General features: G+C 29.8%; 1 long non-coding RNA gene across 1 annotated transcript; it reads left to right on the forward strand.

Moving 5' to 3' along the window:
* Window positions 1-492: 492 nt before the first annotated feature.
* LOC139906951 (uncharacterized) lies at window positions 493-11,148 on the forward strand. The gene is made up of 2 exons (XR_011783211.1): window positions 493-1,269; window positions 10,378-11,148. It is a non-coding gene; the product is annotated as an uncharacterized lncRNA (long non-coding RNA).
* Window positions 11,149-13,018: the final 1,870 nt, after the last annotated feature.

Raw genomic sequence — 13,018 nt, forward strand, 5'->3', positions numbered from 1 at the left:
GATCTTAATTGTGCTATATAAGTTTTCACATTTCCATACATTGTCTTGACAAAAAATATAGGAATATATTCATACTTAGAATCCCAATAGAAGAAAAGGAACTTTTATTTTTTGGTAAAAGAGGGCACTACCATCTACGTATTGATTATTCGATTCTTCCTTTTCTTTTTTCTTCTTCTGTACATTGAAGGGGGCTCTTATGTATGGAAAACCTCTATTGATTTTTTCCCTTCCTTCTTTCCGGCCTTTGACAAAAGAGAAGAAAATCTTCTCTTTTTTTTTCCTTTTTTTTCCCCTTTTTGAGGCTCGTATTCGGCTGTTGGAGAAAGGGGATTGTTTTAGGTATTATTGATCAGTGAAATGAAGAGAAAAGAGAGAGGGAAGAAATGAAGTTATGTACATATAAAAAGACAGCTAAATAATGTCCCATTAAAAAGCTAGTTCCAACATACATATAATTTAGTTCTAAACATTCTATAGGTGTGCTTCATTCTTTTCTCCTGTCCTTTAATGGCATTTAAAACTCTTGCACGATAATAATTACATTAATTACAAATAGTAACATATTTATTCAAGGCTAGTCGCTTTTATTTTTGATCTTGCTTTAGGGTCATTGAATGAATGGTTTGGAGGTATATTTGAGATACTCCATTCTTTAGGGTTGTGGGGAAAGCTCTTGGGTCGTTTTCTATACGTACAAGTTAGGAGTTTTAAAGGGATGGAAGTGAAAGGCTATTATTGTATATATTGTAGACCCTCATAGCGTAGATGTTACTGCATAATAATCTATATTGTATAAAATAAGACCATATGGTGAATCAAATTCGTTCAATAGTAAAAGACATTCACATGTGGACTTGTATGATGCTATTATACCGCTTCTATTAAGATTACGTTCATCAGAAAATTATTCTGCGTTCAGGAAATGATGACAATTTACAAGTGTTTCTTCTCTTTAGAGCAATGAAAGTTTGATGAATCAGCTTTCTGTAGAGAAGTTAATCAATGCGCAATGTATTATCAAGTCTCTTATATTTTAGAATATACACCACAATACCTACGTCACCTTCTTTTTAGCTTCTGAAATTCAGGAAAAGGGCAAGGATACATTTTTTGAACCATTCAATTTGTCTTGATATTTTTATTTTTTTCCTTTTTACCTCCATCAACAAAGTTGAACGGACATTATGTTTTCGCCTCGGTTTCTTTGTCTCTCTGTAAGCAAGATTACGGAAAAAGAAAAAGATCCGTTTCGGAGAAACTTTGTAGGTAAGTTATAAATGTTAACAGCAAGCAGGATTATATATAATATATATGTTTGTTTTTTTTTTGGGGGGGATTTTTCTATTAACAAAAAATTCAAATATTAAAATACTTCAGAAATAAATTTCAAAAATTAACAGCTGTTGACCAAAGTTAATTTTTTTAGGAAAATAATTTAAAAAAATTATATTTCAATAATAAATTTTTTGGAAAAAAAATTTTTTTTTTTTAAATACCATTCCTTAATTTGGGGGAGGGACTACAGTCCCTCCAGCCCTACCCTTATCGACGTCCCTGGTAAGAGGCTATTAAATGTTTGAAAGGGCAAGGTCACACGAAACGTCATTTTTTATAAAAGCCAGATTACAGATTGCTGTTTACCATAGTACATGCACACATTATAAAATTAACTTGAGATACATAACTCTAATAAAAAATTTAGAGGTTAAGGTCCCAAAAAAACTTAGAAACGCATAATCGACCATAAAGAGAGGGAAAATATTTTAGGAAAGGTTTACGCTCAACCGAGTGCCCATTCTAGTTTAAGTTTCTTTCCATTTTATGAGATGTCCGTCATTATTTTATATCTCAAAATGCTTCCGGGTTATATTTATCAACGATAGTAAAATAACGTCATCATAAACTACATATACATATGTCTTATAATTGTAATAATAAGATTGTGAGGTTGGGTCAAGAAATATAAAGTCTAGCAAAACTTAGAAACTTCATACAGAGTAAAACAGATACGCAGATTGATGTAGACGATAAACAACATTAGCATCTGTCGTTGTTCGTTTTTAATAAGCTTAATGTCATGTGTTTTATATTAGTGAATGGTTGGGGCGTCCACAGGGTTGGCTGGAGGGGCTATCCCCCCCCCATAAACAGGAAAAATAATTTTTCCTGTGTACTAAAAAATTAAATTTTTGAAACTTTTTGTAAACAGCCTTGGATTTTCAAAAAAATCCCAAAATATTTGAAGTTTTATTTCGAAAAAAATTACTTTTTTGTGAATAGCTGTTGATTTTTGAATTTTTTTTCAAATTTAGTGTACTTTTTTTTTGTTTTGTTTTTTTGAGAAAGAAGTATTTTTATATAATAGGAAGAATATTCACAGCGTAGCATGATTTAATACAATTTCACAAACTCAGCGTTCATGACATTAATGACAGTAGATGAATTGACAGCTGACAAAAAAAAAAGGGATAATGGTACAACGCTGCGATATGAATAAATATACGTTGAAAAAATATCCATTCTATATAAATGAATTGAAATTATGAAAGAAAAAAGATGTATCAAAAAGTAAAAAAATAAATCCATTAGCGTAAAAGTACAACTATTTGTTGTTTGTTAATAAATATGTACATATATAATATATTCAAATCTGCTACCCCCTTTCAAATCAGATCAGCTGTTGTTGCTGTTTCGAGCAATGACCTCCCCTTGGATCCTTTTATTCAATAAATATATATATATATATATAGGACAGATGTTTTTTGTGTTATTTGTTTTTTATAAGAGAAGAAGAATCCATTCAGGATGGTTTAAATGGAAGTTGTATTGTTTGATCATTAAAGAGCTTTGCTTTTATGACAATTTACCATCTACTATGTATTGATATTGGATTAACTACATCATGGTGCATCTAACTTCATATTATGATCTTTTAAATTTTAATAAATGCACACATAGAAAGTTCTTTGAAAATCCTTCTCAGCATGTGTCATTTTGTTTAAACAAGCTAAAGACTATTACACCACCTAGCGTATAATATATTCCACTATCTTCAACAATTATTGAATAATCATTTCATAGTTGGGAATAATTGGCTAATTCCAAACTAATTTTGAGCCTTTCTTTGGTCTATTTTTTTAGACCAAATGTTACAAGCCATTACAAAGGTAACAACGTGATATAAGTATAATCAAAATCTTTTCGCTCTAATTTAGTGAATTCATTATTTTATGTACATATATCTCTTAATTTTTTTGTTTTAGAGTAAAAAGAGGCTACATAAAATTAAGTACGTTCCGTAGTCTACGACTTCTTTTGTGATCCCAAAATAATTAACCCCAACTTTTTTATTCCGGGGACACTGCAGGCCCAGGTCCTACTTTTAAATATAAAAATAAGGCTCCTCTACTTCAGATTTTTCTGAAGATTAATCATTGTAAAATGTATAAATAAAGATTACCTTTGCTTGACTGGGCCCAATGTATTCCGGAACCAACAATATTTACAACTTGCGACGAACAACAGAAAATTAGATCTAATTAGATTTGTTAGAAAAAAGAGATTTGTATGATAAGGCTGATAATTTGAAGGATGCTACAGAGGGAAGCAGTGGTTAGCTATCATAATTATTCATTCGATTAGCTACGGGTTGCTACGAGTTGAAGAAAATCAACACAAAATACTCTACGTATCTAACAAAGCCAAATAAAGGAATCATTTAGATTTAGATTCTAAATTATGCTCATAATCTTACACGGACTTACGCTCTAACTCCCCAAACAAATCATCGGTGATGTTCTCTTCATACAAATTAGGGAGTAAAATATATAAGAGCTTTGAAAAATACAAATAAAAACTGTTCAAATTGACAACTACACAAATTTCATACGCAGAAAAGGATATATTTTTTACAACTCTAACTATAATATTTAAAATACTGAGTCCATATAGAAAGATGGATGAAATACATTTCTTCTTACCATCAGCCCAACTCTATAAATCTTTCTAAAACAAAATCCTTTAGGTGTTTGAATATGACTGGAGAGGTATGGGTTTCAAGGAATTTAGTATATTTCTAAACAGGATATGCTGAAGAAAATTAATAAAGAATTGAAGGAGCTTAAAGGTGGCATTTATGCTCTAGAAAAATGACAAAATGGTCAATCGATCATTTTTTTTTTTTTTGATATGATGTTCTGAACAGAAACTACTTAATTTTACGATTTGTATGATTTTATTATGATAAAAACAATTATCAAATGACACCTAACCAAATTGGAAGAACTCTTTTTTTTTTGGGTGTTTGGGTAAGTGGGTTTAGTGAGGGATCTTTCTGTAATATATATCACATATATTACAAATGTATAAACAACTAGACATGATATGATGAAATAAACAAGTAAACAGAAGTTTAACGAATGAAATTCCCTTCAAGTTAAAAAACAAGACACAATACAACATTCCTTATTAATGGATTGAAACTAACGAACAGACAAACTTTGTTTTAATAATATGAAAGATAACTCCTCAAGAAATCAGCAGTGTTACTCTTTGTTTTTTTTATGAGCATACTCACTCAATACTTAGTTGTTCTTTCCTGAAGAATAAGAATATCAGCTAGAAAAAAAAAATAATATGACGTGATGAGTGAGGAAGTACTTTAGTCCCTAGAACGCTTTCTGGCTGAGCTTTAGCAAAACACACTTGTTCTGAAAAATGAGTCCTCAACTCATATGTAAAATACAATAAACAATTACTCTTCATAATCCAAATATACATACGTATACACAGACAAACTTTTCTTAATTAATATAAATGTATGAAAATTAGTTGTTTTTTTGAAATCTAAATATTCAAAGTTGTGTTTTGTCGATCCATAAATGGAAACTGTTCTGTCGAGTCGCACATTTTATCCTTGATAGCTTAATGAGAGGGGGTTTTCATCATTCTAGTAAATCTCCATTTACTCTACTTTCCTTTTGAGGGATTAGTTATTATCTTTAGTGTTAATTTGGAAACAAACAAAAAATGCTTCCTACTTCATCTTCTAACGTCAGTGGATTAACTTAGGAAATTAATTTATAATTGCTTATAAACTATACCTATCAGATGTATTATCAAACTCAGGGATTATAAGCCCGTGTGCCACAGAGTACATATAGTACGCCTTGGAGGCAGTGGTACTTAGATTATTTTTTAATCTAGTATAATTAATCAAATATTGATGTATCAAGAAGCCAGTCACTCCAAGACCAAAGCCTATTGAAGGAGGCTGAGACCAAGGCCAAAAAAAGGTTTACTTTTGTAATCTTTTATTAAACCACAGGGATTATTTTTGAGCTAATTCAACATAATAAAATTATAATATACTACATTTAAAAATATATTAATTATAATCTAAAATACAGTAATTATTATAGTATATTGATAATTACTCATGAATAAGAGAGTAGTTTGAAAGATCCTTACACAATTCTACGACAATTTGAATTTAATTACATATAGCATATTTTTGACTGATTGGTTAATGAATAAATAAAATGATGGATAACTATGTACAAAGGTATAATTGATAAATACATACAATTATATTACAGTTATTTTTAGATTAAATAATAATAACATTATGTATTATTATGTTCAACAGTCTCAGATTCTCAGGTAGAAACTTCATCAAATTTAAATCGAAGATGATTCAATAATTCACTTAATACAGTAATTTCCTTCTTCAGACTTTTTAAAATTTTTCTGACTCTTGGATAGCTTTTACTTTCAGTTTTTTATGCAATACTTTCGAGCTTCATGTTGAATTAATAATGTTTTGATCATTCTTGTTAAGGATGTTAGGGTGGGGTGCAGTCAAATGGGTGTATTTTGGTTTACGATTCATAACTCTTCAGTCTCAAAAATGATCAAATTTATAACTGGGCGGCCCATGGTCCTTTTGCCGACGTTGAACTCCCTGGAGAGGCTGCTGACGGTGACCTTGCCTCTCTTGTCCTCGACAGACTTTTTTACGGCAGCAACTATTTCGTCCGGCCTTCGAGGCCTTGACTTAGATCTTGTGGTCGCCTCAGGAGTCCCTTTCGCCACCACGCTGTAAATGGGGGTGCGGCTGCAGTTTAGAACCTTGCCAATTTCAGTGCGAGTTTTTCCCCGCGCGGAAAGTTCCAAAATAGTGACTTGAGGTTTCTCCATATTATCGGATGTTGTTCCACTGTTGCAATTTAGATTTTACTGGAGTTTTGTTTATGACTAGTCTAGACCCTTGCCTCGAAGTATAAACCGGTTTCAACTCAATAAAATCACAAATATGTAGATGGCGTAAAATTTAAAGGATTGTTTAGTTTTAGACGCGCACACAGGTACTAACATATAGCGGTAGGTATAAACAGTGCTGTAAAAAGTATGTCCTGCCGGTATGTAAAAATAATAGAAACCAAAAATGAAAGGGTAATGCCTTGTTTAGTAAAACACATTACATATTTTGATTTAAAAATTCAAAGTAAACATCAATTTATAGAAGAAAATAAACAATGACTACGTATAAATCTCATTTACTTATATATTAAGGCGATAATTCCTTGAGGCAAAATAGTTTTAAGGAAAAACGTCCTGAGGCCAAATAGTTTAAGGAAAAAGTACCTAGCGTAATTTTTTACACCTCTGGGGGTATACTTTTGATAGAGTTCAGAGCAAGCAAGCGTTTCATCTATCAGTATTATTTTTTTTTTTTTTTGGCTTTGTTGCATAATGAATACACAAAATTTACATTTATAGTATATAAATAAATATTTAGATTTTCTATCTCTAAACATATCTTGAAGTGAGATGAACTACTGATATTGATTATTTTTTAATTATATGTCGGTATACTAAAATGAAAGAACCCAAAAAATTAACGTGGTCACCCAGACAATTCAAAAAATATTTTTGAGGGGAGCAGCTTAGCTGTCATGACGTTTGATTAGATCAGGTGCTAGCAACATTGATAATAAGAAAATAATCACAAATAGTAATCCGTATCTTGCAATAATATAGGAGGTTTTACTCCCATAGTGATTCTCAACTCTCCTCAAAGTACAATAAGGACTTATAGCTCCCCGACAAATTGTCATTCACGACCTATTGATTACTTTATACTTATTGTTATTTCTTTAAGATTACAAGAATAATGATTAAAGCTTTGGTAAATTTAAAAAAGTAAATATTAAAAGAATTCTCAGGTTGCAACTTCAAAAATACGCTTCCTTTTCTATTATCCTATTTTTTCTTTCATTTCTGTTAAGGATTTACATTCTTGTAAAATGAATTATTTCAAAGATTTTGAAGCCTTTGGTTGAGGAATTACGATTTAAAATATGTGAAAATTTAATAAAAATATTTTTGTTTAGCTCTATACCATTTTCCTATGAAAACAAAGAAGTGTTACTTATAATGTTAAGTAGGAAAGATTAGTAATATATAATTCCACGAAACAATAAAGAAAATCATGGGCTTTCAAACACACCTTCATTTCTTTCAACCATGTATTGATTTGAATAACTTTCATTACTACAAGAGTACAACAAAACTAAAATTAACTGACTTAAAGTTATTCTCTGTTGCTACATAAATTATGTATTAAAAACAGTATTTAAGACAAAGTAATATAAAAAATCCTAATTATTTCAAACTTATTCAAGAGCAATCATAAAATTATTATAAATATTTTAAGGATTAATATTTTGATATATGCAACATTTGACGAAGCGTGCTTAAAAGTTATTAAAAAAAAACATTTTATATCATATGCTTGTATTTTGCTTTATTGAGAAGAGGTTTAGTGTATATTACAAATCAATCAATGATCCGATATTATTTGAGCAAACAGAAAAAGGCACGAAATCAGTGAGTAGTTAGCAGATAAGTCAATTATACGGACTGTTTTGATCTTTTAAGTACTCTCAGACTATCATTGTCATTTTTTTAAATGAATTACCCGCATAAATACATATTTCATAATATTACAATCCTACATAGAATTTTATTCGGTAGTGTATTATAAAATATTGCTCGATAATATTTTATTAAAAGCGTAGCTATACATTTATATTTGTATATGATAGTCAAAATTTATTCATAGAAATAATAAAACAGTCAATATAAATAAATACATTGGGGGATCCATTAGAAATCGTATTTCTGCCATTTTGGAAACAGAGCATAAGTTTTAATTATATAAAAGAATAAATTATGATCAAGTGAGACCAAGGAATCGACAGCTGATAAAAAGAATACATAGGATAATTTTGTTAAAGGGAGTAACACCGTGTAGTATGTTGGTTGAAATTTTAGCGTGTCTAGTAAACCAAATCGGTGTAATTGTGCCAAAAACAAAGTTTTGTAAACTTCCCCAGTCGCATTGATTATAAATATGTATCAAATTTTGCTCATGAGGATCCCATAAAATGTAAGCCCATATTTGAAATGAAAATGGTAATAATAGCATAACCAAAAATTAAAACTTTGATGGCACAAAGAAAAAGATTGATTTCTTAAAAAATAAAATATTTGGTTTTTGTCTTTGTCATAAGAATGAGATCAGGGCTTCTAATAGCCGACACCAAGATTAAACCAACAATTTCAAAATTTTGTCTTAAAAACCACTTTTACAACATAGTGTGATCAAAAATGTGCCATCATCTAATAAAAATATTTAAATTATTGGTAAACACTTAATCATAGAGAATCATTATCCATAAACTCAGTAAAATATAAAACTGTTTTACTTTGAACACAATTATTATATTGGTCAAAATTTGGAGTTCTATCAATGACTCACCTTTTCCAAGTATTGTAATTGAATAGTTTTTCATTGGTTAAACATAAGCTATCATTAATATCAAAGTTCTTAAATTTATAACACAATTGATTGAAAACAATGGATCATGAAGCCTTTGTCAACTTTAAATTTTAATAACAAATGCAAAAATAAAAAAACAATATCGGATTTGCTTGACGGCATAGCATAAATTGATTACATAATGATTTTAGTAATCTTTTTATTTAAAAATTAAAAGAATAGCCTTTTTGAAAAAACAACTTTATTCAGGGGTAAAATACTTTATTTAAACATTTTGTTTTACTTTATGTCTTTTCAATGATTATGGAAAAAAGTGGTTGCCAATCCATCCAGATACCAATATATACATGACTGAATGTATTGACATATATTGATTTATTGATAAATCCATTGACAACTAAATAATGTAAGAAATACAAGCAAATAAAATATTTATTTATGATTGTACAAAAATGTTTACATTTATTCGAGATCTAGTTCAAAACGAATAATAAATCACATGACTAATTTAAAAAATAAAAAAACCACAAAAATAGAATCAAAATAATTAAAATCATTTACAAAAGCTAAACTAATTGCAAATCAGGTTCAATACAAATCTTAAACTTAAGTACTATTTTTTAACTGACTAGTATAAAAACATGAATATGTGTATAATAGTCATTGTCTTTTTCTAAAACCAAAAATGGAAGCGCAATATTTAACAATGTTCACTAAACCTCTTATTTAAAAATTAAATAATATTTCTAATATCATAAAATAGCTCATAAACATATCATATAGTTCTATAAGTTTAGGTGTTCCTTTTTGACAATGTAAAAATGAAGAAGCCCTTTTACGTATCTACTTATAAAAATACAACTACAGTCAAACCTGACCTAACGACCACGTCCTGTATCACCGCATTAAGCGGTCATATACACTTTTCAAATTTAAAATTGTTAATAAATACGAAACTTGATTTAAGAGATCATCTGCACTAAGCAGTCGCTCTTTAAATTTCCATTTTCTAACTGTTTAATACAAGTTTGATCGTATATTTTTTTTAAGTAATACATACGAATAAAGACTCAAGGTAAAGATCGGCCAAAAAGTAGCAGCAGGGTTTTTTTCCTTTTCGTTGCCGATTGGCTTAAAATGGTCAGTTGCCTTAAAATCTATTTGAAAGGTCTTGAATGGGTTTTATTTACTATTTTGTTGACTTAATTTATTATTTGTTATATTTAGCCAATAATTGCAATATATTTTTCATAATGGTAATGTCAAATGTTTAGTGCAGTGTATTATAAAAATAGATCAGCTAGAGATAAAAAGTATATCTGCTTCTCTCTCATGAAAATCTTTACTTTTTCTGAGACATAAATAAAAGGAAGTTGTTGAGCAATACCATCAAACTTGCTAATAGTAATAAGATTTTGCCAAGTAATATAATCAAGATTTTTTTACTTTTTGAGGGATGTAAACATTAAATTAATGGGTTGTTTTAAAAGTATGTCATTAATTTTTTTAACCTAAATTATTTTCTTTAGGGTCATTTTAAGAATAATGTTTCTGAGGAGGTCTCCAGAAGGATGGGGGATTTTGATACATCATGCAATTATATCTTAGTATTTGAACATTATTATGAGAATCTATCTCGTGTATTCAAACGTTAATTTGCCAAGAGATATTCAGCTATTCATTTCCTTGTCAAAGTCTTCCTGTTTCTTCGGAAAGAGTTCCAAGATGAGTTTCGACTTACTCTCATCCTCATTTAAATTTTAATGTGTAAATAAGTTCAGTCCTCGGAATCTGCCTTTTTGTCACTAAGGACTGACTCACGAAGATAACAATGAAGTCACATCGTTTCGGATCAGGATTGTGAAAGAGAATTTAACTTAATTTAGTCTATTCATGAACTACTCCTTGACACGTAGTAACGGATGATTGACTTAAATAGAGGTATTTGCATAACAGTAATTTCGAGGAAGTTTGGGAAAGTGACAAATATGTCTTCTCATGAAATTCAAGATATTTTTATTAAGGAAGGATTACTTTTTAGCCCTTAAATAAAAGCAACAACCACAGACGAACATCTAGGAAGACTTTTTTTATACAGTTTATAGAAATCTATATACTATGTTTATCGGAGCCCTTTGATCCCTTGTACAATGGTAGGAAATGTCAATGTTTTAATAATTTATTGTTAATTTTAAAGTATTTTTGAGTTAGAGACTCTTAATTCATACTTTGTATCAATATGACTATTATTTTTATCTTTATTGAATGTGTATACTTAATACATATATGATGACATCCTAATGGTCTTTTAAAATGTATTACAAATATTATACAAATGTATCCTTTTTGTAGATGAACTTATTTATTTGGAGTCTGTGCAATTACACTACCTAAAGCCTTGTTCATTTCTATCTGACAGAATTTATGTGGTCAGTCGGGATGTAACTTCCTTCTCTCTGGAACTTCATCAACACTGAGGAACAACTTATGGCAAGGCTCAGACTGTTTTCTTACATTAAGCTGTTTTAATACATCATTTTTTGTCCCTAATCTATAATATATGTTCTCTGCTACATGGATCACAACAGCCAAGTCGTAGTAGGGATCTATTTTTCCATGGTCGATACTTGGAACTTGGCATACTAAACAAACCACTGCCCATAAGCCAACTTACTTGTCTTGTTGTCACGTTGACAATTCAAAAGAAGGTCTTAAATGTCTCCATTTGCTCTCTCATATGATGTCTGATATTGTGAATGATTGGGATTTCCATGCACAAGTTCACTTGAACAACCCATGGTCCTAGGGTTATAATAAACTATTAGAAGGGATTCTTAATGCTCAATGAAGCGGTTTACTTGCACAATTCATGGGTTGGGGGTATTATATGATATTGAAAGGTTTCCATGGTGCCCTTGGAAGCGGTGGTATGGCTAATGATCCAACTTTTGGACCAGTGGTTCACTTGTACAATCTTATAATATATTAAAAGGGATCCTTGATACTCATCATAGTGGTGGTGATATATTTTTATCACACTTGTGCACAAGCAGTTCACTAGCATAACCTGTGGACTGGCGTGTATTATAATATATTCAAAATGTGCCTTGATACTCGGGATAATAGTGGCGATAGGTTTTGATCCACTTTAGGGACCAGCCGTCCATCTGCACAACCTGTTTGGCCAAGGTATATTTTTAAAATAAAATTCTGTATCTTGTAATAATTTCTTATCATACTATAATTTGATTGTCTGAATACAATATAAATTTTAATGAAAATGCACTAGATCAGAGATGTCTAACATTTTAATATAAGGAGCACCATTGCCCCCAAAAATATTTTAATGGACCTCAGAACCTATTAATTTAAATTTCTTGAAAAATGTCTCAAAAAACGTACTAGTAATTACAAATTTATTTCAATTTGAGACCAAATCTAAAAAAACAAATCTAATTATTCAAGGCCAAACTGCTTAAAATAGCTAATCTGGCAACCCTGTTAGAATCCCAGAAAATATAAGATACCGGCAAATAATTTACAAATTTTGTACGTATTATGAGCATTCTATGCGTTTTGATGATATTGCGACAATTTTACTAATAAAAAATACTACTTGAAGTGAGAATGAGTACTGGGCTACAATTAAACATTAGGCAGACTGCAATCCACAGGTCGGGCATTCCTGCACTTGATTATTAAATTGCTTGCAATGAAATTGTACCTTAATAAAATACTTAATGATCAAATTGGTTACAATGAATTGTTTAATAATCATCTATGAATTTGTGAAAAAAAAATTTTTGTTTAAAGACATTCTCATTCTTTGGACACAGTGTTCCTTTTTCATTGTATTTGTAGTCGTAATAGCCGAATATTTACGTGTTTAATTCATTTAAATTAATTCATGAGACAGGTATATTGCAATATTGTTATTATACCCTCATAATTTATTTATTTATTTTAAATATTTGGTAATGAGTCTGCATTAGGTATCTTTCATTTAAGTAAGTAGGCACTAAATACCTCTTCAACATTCTTCTTATTTTGGAAGGGATGTGAAAAAAAGTAACGTATATGACAATTATCAATTAGAATGAAAAAATTTTCTTCGTATTTTTTTTTTTAAATTAGACATCTCATGGATTCGAACTTGAAGATGATGAACTA

The sequence above is a fragment of the Lepeophtheirus salmonis genome, chromosome 13, assembly GCF_016086655.4.
Source record: "Lepeophtheirus salmonis chromosome 13, UVic_Lsal_1.4, whole genome shotgun sequence".
Classification (NCBI taxonomy): domain Eukaryota; kingdom Metazoa; phylum Arthropoda; class Copepoda; order Siphonostomatoida; family Caligidae; genus Lepeophtheirus; species Lepeophtheirus salmonis.